The sequence below is a fragment of the Aegilops tauschii genome, chromosome 2 (assembly GCF_002575655.3).
Source record: "Aegilops tauschii subsp. strangulata cultivar AL8/78 chromosome 2, Aet v6.0, whole genome shotgun sequence".
In the NCBI taxonomy this organism is placed as follows: domain Eukaryota; kingdom Viridiplantae; phylum Streptophyta; class Magnoliopsida; order Poales; family Poaceae; genus Aegilops; species Aegilops tauschii.
The window spans coordinates 315,162,023-315,175,811 of NC_053036.3; the positions used below are offsets into that span (position 1 = coordinate 315,162,023).

Below are 13,789 nucleotides of genomic sequence, written 5' to 3' on the forward strand. Positions count from 1 at the left end.
TTTGCCCAAGAGCAAGAGAGTGCTAGGAAGGATGTTGAGCGTGCCTTTGGTGTTTTGCAATCTCGATGGGGCATCGTTCGTATCCTGCTAATACCTGGAGCACGCAGAAACTATGGGAGGTGATGACTGCTTGTGTGATCATGCACAATATGATCGTAGAAGACGAGCGCCCGGAACGTCTGTACGATCAAGGTTTTCAGTTTCAGGGTGAGAATGTTGTGCCTGAGCATGGAGTAGCGGCAATGTTTGAACAGTTCACCCAATTTCATCAAGACATGCTTGATTGGGAAACTCACGTGCAATTGCAAAATGATTTGGTTGAGTATATGTGGGCTCATGTTGGAAACCAATAGATGTATCTTCTTTTATTTGTTTGCAAAATTATGTGAAACATTTTTATTTGTATCCGGCTTGTAAAACTATACTATTTTATTCGGTGAACTATGTTTGACAATATGTTTGAATGCAAATCAATGTAATATTGGGCGGCCAGCCGGCCACGCCGGCACATATGGGTCGGCACATTGGGCGCGCTGCCGACCCATATCAAAAACAGGACGGACGCTGAGTGACGGCCGACTCAAACTGATAAAAAACGGACGAAATCGCCGTCTGTTTGGGTCGCCCCATTGGAGTTGCTCTTAGATTGCAAAAATGTCTAGGCTGTCCGGTGTGAACGTTTAGAAGCGATTTGGTAAAACTCACGTTGGAGTTGCCCGTAGAGTAAAGGTAAAAAAAGCCAAGCAAGACTGAAGGCTAATGCGTAGGGATGAGAGGCAGTTCAGCGTGAGCCCGTGTGTGCTAGCATGATGTACGCAGCACAGGCTGCCACCGCTGCTGCTACAGAAAAGAAAAGGAAAGGGCACTGATAGGCGCCGGCGCACCGGCCCAAATTTGGGCCGGTCGCACGGCAGCCACACGATGCCTGCATCCTAGACCACACGATTCCATGCCCCCTCTCCCCGCGCGTCGTCCCCTTCTTCTTCCTCCTTGATTCTTTCTTCTCCCGCATCGTGAGCAGCCGCCACGCGTCGGAGAGAGAGAGAGGGGGGGAGGGGGGGCTGGGGGCTGCGGCGAGCGCCGGCGACCCTCGTCGGAGATCGAAGCACCGCCCGTGCACGTGTTAGCCTCCCGCACTCACCGTCTTCTGTCGCCAGATGTAGCACACGATCTCAGCAAAAAAAATCACTGTATATAGCAAAAAAGCAACTACAATTGCAAAAAAAAAAAAATCATCATCGCCGCCGTCGAGCCCGCAACTTCTTCGTGAAAAAAGGATGTAGCAAAAATCCTTGACGGATGTAGAAAAACTACAACGGTTGTAGCAAGAAAAGTAGTCCCGTCTCGGCCGTGAATGAATGTAGCAAAAAAATGAAACAGTTGTAGCAAAACAAATCACCGATCGCAGGAAAAACATATACCGGTTGCAACAAAAAAGGAAGCGAAAAAGCATCATGGTCACCATGGTCGCCGTCGAAGAAGGAGCCCGTTCCAGCAATTCTGGACGCCGGTTCTAGCAATCTCTGCGGCTGGTTGCAGCAAAATGATGCGCTCGCGACATCGATTCCAGCAAATCAAGAAGCCGGTTCCAGCAAATCTCGACGCTAGTTCCAGCAAATCTTGACGCCGGTTCCAACATTATCACATCACACCCTGTTGAAGCATCTGCGCGTCGCTCGTGGCTTTTTCGCCGGCCGGTTGCAGCTTCCACGGCCCGTTTGCAGCACGGGTTGCCGCTGCCATGGCAGCACGCACGGCCGGTCGGTGCTTCCGCTCCGGCCAACGGCGGCGTCGACGCATCACGGCTTGCAGCTTTTTTACTCTCCTCCGCTCACCATGGCGACGGTCGCCGTCGAGCCGATGGCCGCGGGTGCGTGGAAGAAGGGCAAGGAGGAGCAGAGGTGTTGTAGCACAGGGCGGCGGACATGATTGGGGGCTGCGGCGAGCGACGAGAGAGAGAGATATATGTGTGTGGAAGAAGATGCATCAGAGAGAAAGGATAAGACTGGTTGTGATAAGCGGTGGGCGGTGCGTGGGCCCAATAGGCAGTACACGAACGAGGGAGTCGACCGCTTCGGTGCGCCGAACGCAAGCGTTTCCCAAAAGGAAAAGGGAGTGAGCAGGAAATGCCCCGCGAATCGCGCGGGACTTCTGCGCGAGCTGCAGTCTCCAGTCGCATCGTCGCTGGCCGTACCGGGCCCACACCTAGGTGGGCCAACTCGCGTACTGTTTCTCAGATGCACACTCGCGCTCCCCGGCCCAAGCAATGGATACGCGCTTGCGTCCGCTGCTTCGATCATTGTGCACTTCACTCTCTACATTTTCCTCCAAATTGCAATATTCTGTTGGTTAGCAAGGAGCAAGGCCTGACCTTCCTTGGCTGTAATTTTGTTTCACCGAAACTACTAGTGTTCACGGTATTTCCTATTTGACGCATTCTCCGTCAAATTGGCGGAGGTTCGCAGAGGCGAGGGACGCGAAGAGCTCAGTAAGCCAGGGCCCATTTAGCAGTTAGCGTGGCTATTGCGGGTGGGTAGTTTTCTCCCGGTTTTGGGAACTTCTAGAAGGTTCCCCGAACCGATTTTTCTTTTTATTGTTGTTTTTCAAGGCTGGTTTTCTTTCAGTTTTTTTTGGTTTTGGTTTCTCCTTTCCTGTTTCTTTTCGTTTTTATCCTTTCTGTTTCTTTCTTCATTTATTTCCCTTGTTCTATTTATTTTTTGAAAAATTCGCAAATTTATAAAATGTCCAAAAATTCAAAATTGTTCCCAATTGTGAAAATAGTTTCGGGGTTTTCAAAAAAATATTACTGTTTTCAAAAAAATGTTCACAAATTTTAAAAAATGTTCATGTTTTAGAAAATGTTCCCAAATATTTCAAAATGATTGAGTATTCAAAATGTTTGTAAAGTTGAAAAGTGTCACATTTTAAAAAAAGATGTTCGTAAATTTCATAAAAAATGTTCGCAATTTGGAAAATGTTCGCGCTTTCAAGACAATGCTCATCTTTGTGAAAAATGTTCGTGCTTTCAAAACAATGTTCGTCTTTTCTGAAAAATGTTCACGCAATCAAAACAATGTTTGCAATTTTAAAAATAATATAAAACATTTGCAGAATTCAAAAAATGTTCAAATTGTTTCAAAAAAATCATGTTTTAAAAAATGTTCCCAAATTTTAGAAAATGTTTGCGTATTCAAAATGTTTTAAAGTTGAAAAATGTCGCATTTTCAAAAAATGTTCGTAAATTTCGGAGTAAATTCATGTTTTTCAAGATAATGTTCGCAATTTGGACAATGTTCGTCTTTTTGAAAAATGTTCGTGCTTTCAAAACAATGTTCGTCTTTGTGAAAAATGTTTGCGCTTTCAAAATAATGTTCGTGTTTTCTGAAAAATGTTCGTGCAATCCAAAAATGTTCACACAATACAAGAAATATTCATTTGTTTTCAAAAATGTTTGTGTCTTCAGAAAAACATTCATTTTTTGAAACGTTTCATATATATTATTTCTAAGTGTTCGTGCTTTCAAAAACAACTCGAAATTTGAAGTGTTCTGTTTAAAAAAAGCATTAGCTACAGTACTCCTACAGTACCGTTTTGCTTGTGTACAGTATGTCCGTACGAGCAGTTAGTGGTTAAATGACTGTGCTGCGTATATCTCAACAAAGTTTGCTTTGTTTGTTGGTTAACGTCGCGCGCTGTTCCGCTGGAGGTCCCGTGTTCGATTCCGTGCAAGCGACACATAGGAGCTCCCAGCGTTCACGACCGAATTTGAATTACTTGACGGTAAGAAATGCAATATTACTGTTTTGCCTCTGTGCAACTTTCCCCCCACCCCGGTCGCACAAGAAAAAAACATACTTTTCGATTAAAAAGGTTGTATAGCCTTATCCTCTATAACACTGAGCTTCCTAATTTTAAAGAGCAGACATTTAATTGACGTTTTCAATTAGAATTGGATCGCCTGATTTTGACCAGATCAACAATTTCTCAAAACCATCTCATTCAATTCTCTTATACTATACACTATACTTTCTATTTTTTTAAGGTCTCATAAATAATCGAGGTATTCAATTTAGAATTGGATCAACCGATTTTGACCGGGTAACACTTTCTCAAGCTCTCCCATTCAATTTTTTTTATTCACTGTGTTCTTCAATTTTGAAACTCTTTCATTCAATTGAGCTATTCAATTTTGGATTTGGTTTATGATTTTGGCTAGGCCAACGATTTTTTAAATCAATCAGTAGCAACCGGCCTATAAAAACATATCAATCCCGCGCACCCTCCCATCACCGGCAAAAAAGAAGCGTCGCCATGTGATATTGTAGCACCAATATAGTGGTACATGCAACCACCAACATAGAATTTTCCCACATAAATATACGTTGGTTAGCGGATAGGACATAATCACATCACGAAAGGCCCTCCAAATAGCCACATTATAATTAAAAAAACACAATTTATCATCTCCCCACCTACCAAACTGAAGTCAAAACATAAGGGGTATTAGTTTCATAGAAAGACAAATTTCTTTAGCTTTGACCAGGTTCAGTGCAAAAATATCAACATCCACAATATTAAACAAAAAAGATATATTTCTCTAGAAATTTGATATTATGGATTTTGATATATTTCTCTAGAAATTTGATCAAAGTTAAAAGATTTGAGTTTTCACAAAAGATAATGCATTTTATATTTTGAAACAGAGTGATTAGTTTTTTTGGAGAAACCCAACAACACCAATGACGCAGCAGAGCGCGCCTAACCCTTCTAGTCTCAAATTAATTGTCAGCTGTCAGCCTTGTTATTTGACAATTCATCCAAGCCCAAACCCTGAACTAGTTTAATACTACTCCCTTGTTTCATTTATATAGGGCCTAATGCGTTTTTCGAGGCTAATTTTGATCAAATGTTAAAGCAATAATATATAACATGCAAGTTATACAAAAGTACATCGTTCGTATGTGAAAGGAGCTTCTAATGATATAATTTTCACATTATACATCTCATGTACTATTAATCTTATTAATAGTCAAAAGCGGTCTTGAAAAAATCACTAGGCCCTTTTTTAACATATAATGGGGCTAGCCAACTTGCCTCCAGATGGCTTCCTCACGCGCAGCCCTTTATGGCCGTCTGATCTGGCCTTCGGCGTGTCTGAACCGTTGGATATTTGCCTTACGGTCAAATCTTTTTCACCTCACGGTTGTTTTTCGTGTCCAATGACGGGTGGGCTCGCCTCGAGCTCGCATTGGCTGGGTCAGCCCCGCGCTTGTGCGAGAGGTTTTTGCCCAGTCCATGCCTCACGCGCCGCATTGACCTGCTTGCCCAATCCCCTCGTCCCACACCAGCTGAACCCTAGCCCCCTTTCCCCGATACCCACAGCGGCCGCCTCCTCTCCATTCCCCCACGCCGCCGGCCTTGCCTCTTTGCTCGTCTCCTCCTCTCCTCTTCCATGCCACCATGGTTCCAGATTGGGCGCAGGTCGCCGTCGTGCAAGAGCAGGGCATCGGGGTCTTCGCGGAGGAGTGGAGGGGGAGGATGCGGAGGACAGGGCGAAGGAGGTGGCTGGCGAGGAGGACAAGCAGCAGGGAGAAGGAGAAGGGTGACAGCTCGCACACCGTCCTCCTCCCCGCGGCGGTTGGCTGGTTGACTCGTCGCGCCAGCGCGTCCTCACCTCCTTAGCGCCATGAGAGGCGCCGCCTCTGCCTCTGGATTGGTGGAGCATCGATTGCGGCCGGGGTCAACGGTTGAGGGAGGGTCGCCCACCGGAGCAGCAGGAGAAAGACCTTGAGGTGGTTCAGATTTGCCTCTACATCCTTTCTCTCTTTTCTTAGGTTTTGATCTCCTGTACATATTTTGGCCACCTAAGTTCTATCCGCTCTCTGTCAATTTCAGTGAAGCTGCATCATCCAACATAGCGAGATGAAGTACTCAGAAAAAATCGCAGCAAGTGCGATTGATACTCAGGGAATTGATCTGATTTTGAATCTTCCCTTCTTCCAGTACTTATTTCACACTCTCTCTGATTGGTCAATGTGCTATGCAAAGCTGTTTGATATATGGATTAAATTTGCTTTTGTACATGTCTGCATCGTACTTAATGTTATTTCCTTCTGAATTAGCAAGATTTAGACGATAATTCACAACAATGTCAATGTTAGGTTTGATTCACCACCAGTGCTCTTTAGTTTACAAAGGGTTTTTAATTCAGCATTCAACTCCGCCTTTGTCAGTATAAAAAATCATAAAGAGATTTGGTCTCTTCTTTATTATCTGGGTGCATTATGTACTATGCATGGCACTAACTGTGAGTATTTTTGCCAGTCAGTATGCATTGGTCTACTTTGGATCTCTTTTGTCTTACTTTATACTTGTTTTGCTATTTGTCGTTCACATGATTTGGATTGATCTACTTAGAAGCATGAGTTTATGAAAATTAATATCTACTAGGATTGCTCTGCTCCTGTTGACATGCGATGGCAATTGTGACATGACAGAGTTGTCTGAAGTGGAATGGATTGTCGTCACCTTTGACTAAGCTGTCGAGCCCTAGAACTGTGGCAGACTGGTGGCCCAGCTGTTCAACTTCTCAACACCGTTTAATTTTGTCTTTGCCTGTCCTTGCGTCCACTCAGCAGAGAAGTATCTATACTGAATTTCTGCTCTAGATAACTTATACTCATATAATTTATCTCTAATACCCAGTCCAAAACATTAGTTTCAAAATGTAACTCTTTGCAGCCCTAATTTGACAGTACTTTGAGTGCTTTCTATAGGAACAGGAGTGAGCAAAGACGAAGTCACCTGAGACAGGAAAAAACAGAAGTATATGTTAATAACCAGATTTTCAACTTTTGTTGACCTTTTATTTTAACTGAATGATATGTTCTAGCATTTGAGCTACTAATCATGAATATTCAGTCGGCTATCCGTAAGACGCCACATGTTCTTAGCTGCTATATTTTATACCTGAAATTATTTTCTAAGTCCACATAACGAAGGCAGAAGTCATGAAAATTATGAAAGCCTTTTTGAAAAAAATGAAAATTATAGAAAGGATCTTGGAAAAAAGAATTACTTGTGAACAATCATTTTGACTGATGAGCTGATCTCTGCCTAATGAATCCACTGAGAGATTGGAGAGCTTTTCTGCTGCATGAGAAAGAGCCACAGATGGCCGACTAATACCCATTATAGCAGGATTCTGCATATGATGTGCATACAGAAGGTGCCGCTGGGTGATACGGCAGTTCTCTGAACATAGAATACTAGATTAAAGCACTCACAGTATTTCTTCAGGCACTCAGATCTCTTGCAGTGGCACCCCTTTGTATGCTTACCCACAGGAGGGCCTTCTGCCAGTTTGCATGATAAAAATACAAGTGATTGTTTGAAAATATACATTGTGCTCTACCTCGCCGTTCTGGGCTGCATGTGGAGGGATATTCCCAATTTTGGGCATAAAGGCCACAGGGTTTCTTTCAAGGCACTAGGCAATCACGAATAGCTCATATATTCAGGGTATGCGCCCCTTGTGCTATATTTATAGCAGGTTGTACTCGGCATATATTGTGAAATTTGATCTGGTAGAGAAGAAGGACCGAGATAGTCTGGTCTTACCTACATATATGAGTCGTTATTAAGGACTGAGCATCGAGCGTGATTCCGTTTCCAGTCCATGTAGATTAGGCATTGGACGACTTAGCTAGAAACTTTATAGGTTTTTAGTATATATATCTTCAGTTATGTTGTCATGATTTGCTTTTTCTGAACCTTGATAATACTATCCTGGATTTGTGACAACAGTCTACAGATTTTCCCTTTATTTTTTATCATTGTGAAGAACAAATCTACAAAATTCAACCAGTTGTGAACTCATCAAGTACGAGACCTCTGTCTAATATCATTTCTGCATGTCGAACCTGAAAGGATGCCAGCCGATTGCTTTTCCAAAACTGATGTTTCATGTCTTGAAACTTTCCCCATTTTTCTTTTCAGAGGACAAAGGACATCCGGATTAGTTAGCTTCTTTTTACAGTTCCTATCCATTGAACTATATGCAGTTTTTAGCTAGACCTCGTTTTACAGTGCCTATCCATTGAACTATATGTAGTGTCAACAAACATTGTGAGATGCGATGGCTGCAATGGTGGGGCCAAACAATCCTACGGCAGCAGCAATAGTCATCCCACGATAAATCTCTGTTAAGTGCTCCTTTCTCTTTACCTCTTTACTCCCGTGTCTCTGATTTTGATGTCATAGTCTATGTTTTTAGCTAGACACCGTGTTTGCGGATTTCATAAAGAAGGGTAGATGAAGAAGCTATCAGAAGATTTTGTTGAACGAAACTTACATTTTGATGTTACAAGTGTAGAAATATATTCTGCATTTTTAGGAAATTAGATAATAGGACCTGCTAAAGGAGAACTTTGGTTAAGCTATTTCTTTATTTGTTTGTGGAACCAACCTTATTTGGTTCTGATTGGAAGATAATACGACCGGCTAAAGGAGATCTTTGGTAAAATGTCTTTATTGCAACCATGCTTATTTGGTTTTGACGAGCTAAAGTATTGAAGTATATGCAGTGTCAACAAACAGCGTGAGATGATATAGCTGCAATGGTGTGGGGCCAAACAATCCTACGGCAGCAGCAATAGTCATCCCACAATAAATCTCTGTTAAGTGCTCCTTTCTCTTTACCTCTTTACTCCCGTGTCTCTTATTTTGATTTCATAATCTATGTTTTTAGCTAGACACCGTGTTTGCGGATTTCATAAAGAAGGGTAGATGAAGAAGCTATCAGAAGATTTTGTTGAACGAAACTTGCATTTTGATGTTACGAGTGTAGAAATATATTCTGCATTTTTAGGAAATTAGATAATAGGACCTGCTAAAGCAGAACTTTGGTCAAGCTATTTCTTTATTTGTTTGTGCAACCAACCTTATTTGGTTCTGATTGGAAGATAATACGACCGGCTGTACAAACTTCTATTGAGTAAAGCTCATTGTTAAGTTCAGATATAATTATGTGTCTCGAATTCTTGTTATTTTTCATTTCTTATGTGAAATAAATCATCAGTGGCATACTTGGTTTCCCATATTGTTTTTGGTTATTGATTTAAAGTGACCTTTTCTGATTTTGCAAACCAGAGGAGTTGTTCCAATTATAAATGTATATTGCTACTTCTTTTGGCTGCTATAAAATGCTAAGCACAAATTGTTGCAATATTAGTTCTTAACTTCATGAGCATGAGCAATGATATAATATTTTACCGGAGATCATACTCACCGACGACATCGTACACAATACAATGTTGATTACAATGCCCTTTGTAGCGCCATCATTGGACAGTTTCTCCCGACCTTTAACCTGTGTGTAGAATGTGGAAACAATTGAGGATAGGGTGGCTATCCCTATATCACAGGTCTGACGGTGCATCAGAAATTTCCATGTAGTTGCATGTCTGTCAAGAGTCTAAGCATGTGAAAGTTGGGTTACCTCTATATTTGTAAGAGTTGGAACTTGGTACGGTTTTGCAAAATAAGATGATAGCTCGCATTTTCTGGATGACCCAATGCTTCTTTGGTGAAATTTGATCAGTCCTACATATACATTTGAAATATTATGTTGTATACAGTTCATCAGGCACTGGAATTTGCCGGACATCAGAGAAGCTATCGGCACTTTCATCTGAGCTGTTGTCCGAACGTTCGTCAGAGCTACTATCAGCACTTCCATCGGAACTAATATCCACAGGAGATCTCCTCATGCTCAGCCGTGGCAGAAAACTATGGAATCATGGATTTTCAATCAAAACAGCGTAATGAAGGCACATTAATATGCTAGCATAAAAATCCGGCACATCATATACCCATGGAAATGCGGTTGAAAAAGCAAGATCGAATCGCAACCTAATCAACCTATACACCAATAACCATTGGAATAACTACAAGGATTTATTTGCATCTGTATACATACCTAAATAGAAAGAATTATAGCACAAGGTCTACCATGTCTAAAAAAAGACACAGGAGGAGTAAAAGTCGGCATAGAAAGAGGGGAAATGCAAGATCCAGATAAATGAGAACTAAATCCATGCATGCAGAGAAATCCGAAATCAAAGGAAAGAAGAAATCTCACTTGAAATGCTTCTCTCAACCGAGGAACCGAGGAAGAAAATGAGATAAACAGGTTCGGTGGATGCAGTCCCTACCACTTCAATATTCTACTCCTGACGGGCCACACACATTGTTGTTCGTGGGTTAGGCCACTTCAAGAAAAGGATTCATGAACCATCAACATAATGCCAGAATTATACTATTACTATGGCTGATTCTTGACCTTTCTATTCCGTTCTAAATCAGAGGATAAGTTTACCTGGGCGGATGGATCTCGTGGAGCTTTTGCAATGGCGGGCGCCGAGAGCAGAGCTGCGGAGGGCAGTGACCTGGGACCGGCGGAGGCCAGAGGGCCGGACCCGGTGCGGCAGTTCGCGGACTTGCTTGCTTGCCGCGCCGCAGCCATCACATTCCTGTAGGTGCCATCCGCCGCCGCCTCGGCCGGCTGCAGCCTGCAGGCAGCTAGGTCGTGGGGAGCAGGGGAGAATAGATTTTTTTTTTGAGAGAAACATGCTTTACTTTATTGATCAATAGAACAAATTACAGGAATAATAGAAGTATCATGAGGGTGTAACAGCCATACATGGCGACCCTCCCCTAAATGTAAAGCATGTCTAGCTAAGCCATGAGCCTCGTTAGAAAGACGTCTCTCATGGGTGAAAGAGCAGGAGTGAAACTCCCTGCTCGAGTCGACGATCTCCTGCACGATTGGAGCAATTGTACCCATAGTACCAGTTTGTATGTCCTTGACCACCGCAAGGCAATCTGAAGCCACCCTCAAATGAATCAGTGCAAGATCCCTGGCTAATGCAATAGACTCGCGGCATGCCAGAGCTTCCAAAATCTGCGGATCGGTCATACCATGGAATACCACCACTCCCGAACCAGCATAAGCTCCTGATTGATCCCGACAAACCGCGCTAACAGCCCCCACCGGAGGGTGTTTACAAAATTACAACAGGGGAGAATAGATGATGCGTACTGGACTGGAGTCGGCCAGTTTGAGGCCTTGAGTTGTTGTGTGGGCTGGACCTGGACATGTGTCGAGTGGGCTTTGACTGTTTCAGTCTATATATGTAATATATATGTATATATAATTTTTTTGCCCTAAAATCATTGGTATTCCATGGAATACCAGGGAATACTCCTGGCTCCGCCACATATGGGCCATTTGAATATCTATGCCTCCATACACACAATACAAAGAGGTTCTTTTTTCTTCGTGCATATGGAAAATAAGAGTTTGGTGCAAACACTGCTAAAAAATACATCCATAGCTGGTCTATACATCTTATACAAATGTCTTTCTTAGCTTAGGTTTCTCATCATGATGACCATATTTTAAAACTAAAACAATGCCTGCTTAGTTGGTCCGTACATGTTATACAAATATTTTCTTTTTCCAAACTCAGATTCCACAACATGATAAACATATTTTCAATATAGCATGGTTTAACACATGATCCTTGCAAAATGAAACTATTTTCATCAACAACATGGCTTTAGCGGGTTTCTGCGCCATTTGGCGCAACGAGTCAACTAATATAGATGAAAGAAGGAAGTATGCGTGTACTAATCCATCTCTAGCCATCGGCACAGCTTAAAAATCTGAGCAACCAACTGCCTCGAACTTTGTTAAGAGAAAGAACTACCAGTAATGGATCGGTTCTGCTACGTCGCATTCTGCTAAGCACACATGCACTACGATGCTTTGTCCTGCAACATGTTATGCCATAATTTGCAAATTGTTCAAAAGGATTGCGTAAGGGCATATGCAAAGTGGATCTCAAACCGCCCGCATTAGTCCGGATCTGGACGTTTTTCGCCATCTAACGTGGGACTGTAGCAGTCCGCGAACGTCTGAATGCATTTTTTCCAGCAAACTGGAAGCAAACAGGGACGGAAGGTGGGGAGATGTTGCAGGAGTCCGAACATCAGCCACGCAGGACTTCGACACCCCGACCACTCAAATCTCCGGCCCGGTCCCATTCTCTTCCACTCCGCCCTAGCCCCTTTGATTTGCATCCATGCCCTCTGGCGACAACGATGTGGCCGTAGTACCTCTTCGGGCGCCACCCAGGCATTGCGGGACATCCGCAACCACCACCCACTCGCCCGCTCGCCTTGTACTATAGTGTCGTCCACCTAGGATCCATCCACAGCCAGGTACCTCCGCCCCACATGCCCACGATGTCCATGACAATCACCACGCCCGATAGGAGTTCGACCAAATGTCATTGAGCTTTTTTTCGAACTTCATGTCTTTTTTAGAGTACGAAGGATGACGGGGTACTCGAGCATGGACGATGAGTTCTCGTGCGATGCGTGGTTGGCAGTATCTGTGGATTTCGTAGGCAGGAGCAAAAGGGGCTCTTTTGGCAATGCGTGCATGATTCATTTCACGCGCGAAAGCACACTATGTCCTGCGACATGCACATCATCCATAAACGCAATGTCAAGTCATTATCATATCAATGGTACAACATCCAAACCACCGTCACCAAGTTTTGTTGCGTGGTTGATCAATTGGAGGCAACGTGGCCATTGCGTGCGGTAGCCGTGGAGATCGTAAGTTTGCTTCTTGCTCAACTTGTTGATGGAATGATTCATTCACTCAATGCTTCTCTACACATTGTGCAGCCCGTACGCGTTGTCGTGAAGTACCACAGGATAGAGGGATGACTATTTACGCACATAACTGTTGGATGAAACTGAAGGGGCGGTATGTGTGGGATGACATGATCCGTCTATGAAAAACTTAACATCCGATAATCTTGTTGAATTTGAACTATTTTAAATCTGATAATTATTAAGGAAAATAACCAGTAGGATGAAAAAACTAGACACGGAACAATCAATAGAAACTAAATTACATTAAATTTGTATGTTGCCCGCTAGAGATTGAAAATTACAACGAAGCAATAGTAAAAGAAATATATACCTGCAAACTTCTTCGCCATACCAACCTTAAGAAACCGTAATAGTTCGCCTCTTCTAATAGGATATGGAATCAATGAAGCAATATCGGTTGGACCATCACCCTGCACCACACAGACTTGCAATCCATCACTACCGGTGTAAAGAGTAGGAAAAATTGAACAATACCGCAAAACATCACGAAAAAACATGTCGAAGCAGCTGCAACAATAGCCGGTGAATTGCTCTCTTTGATAGATACACCCACTGAGAAGATCCGAAGAGCCAATAGAACTGGCAAAACAAACTCTCACAGGCACTTCGTCGATGCTAGAGTGAATGTCGTCGAAGTAAGGAGAGACCAGGGTCACCTTATTCAAATATACTCCCTCCGTTCCAAAATAGATGACCCAACTTTGTACTAAAGTTAGTACGAAGTTGGGTCATCTATTTTGAAACGGAGGGCGTACCATTTTTGGTGCCACCTCATCGATGCGGCCAAAGAGACAAAACCAAAGAAAAAAACATGAAACTAATGGGTCCCATTCTCTTGCCGCCGCCGAGGCAGCTAGGCAGGGGAGAGGAGGGGTACTGAGAAGAGAAGGGTCGTGACGGATACCTTCGATGACGACAACTAGGGCTAACGTAGTACTGATTTGACTGTACTAATAGCAACTCTTTAAGACGATAATTCAATTTAGAGCTAGGACTCATGTACACCCGATGAACAGTAAAATCAAAACAAAAAGTACAA

The 13,789-nt window shown here is 43.0% G+C and overlaps 2 long non-coding RNA genes across 2 annotated transcripts; one reads left to right on the forward strand and one right to left on the reverse strand.

Moving 5' to 3' along the window:
• Window positions 1-589: 589 nt before the first annotated feature.
• On the reverse strand, window positions 590-2,100 carry LOC123497086 (uncharacterized). Its single transcript, XR_006670046.1, has 2 exons — window positions 1,463-2,100; window positions 590-1,147 (listed from the first exon to the last, which is right to left on the reverse strand). It is a non-coding gene; the product is annotated as an uncharacterized lncRNA (long non-coding RNA).
• Window positions 2,101-5,290: 3,190 nt separating this feature from the next.
• On the forward strand, window positions 5,291-9,017 carry LOC120973350 (uncharacterized). The gene is made up of 2 exons (XR_005768076.3): window positions 5,291-5,792; window positions 5,896-9,017. It is a non-coding gene; the product is annotated as an uncharacterized lncRNA (long non-coding RNA).
• Window positions 9,018-13,789: the final 4,772 nt, after the last annotated feature.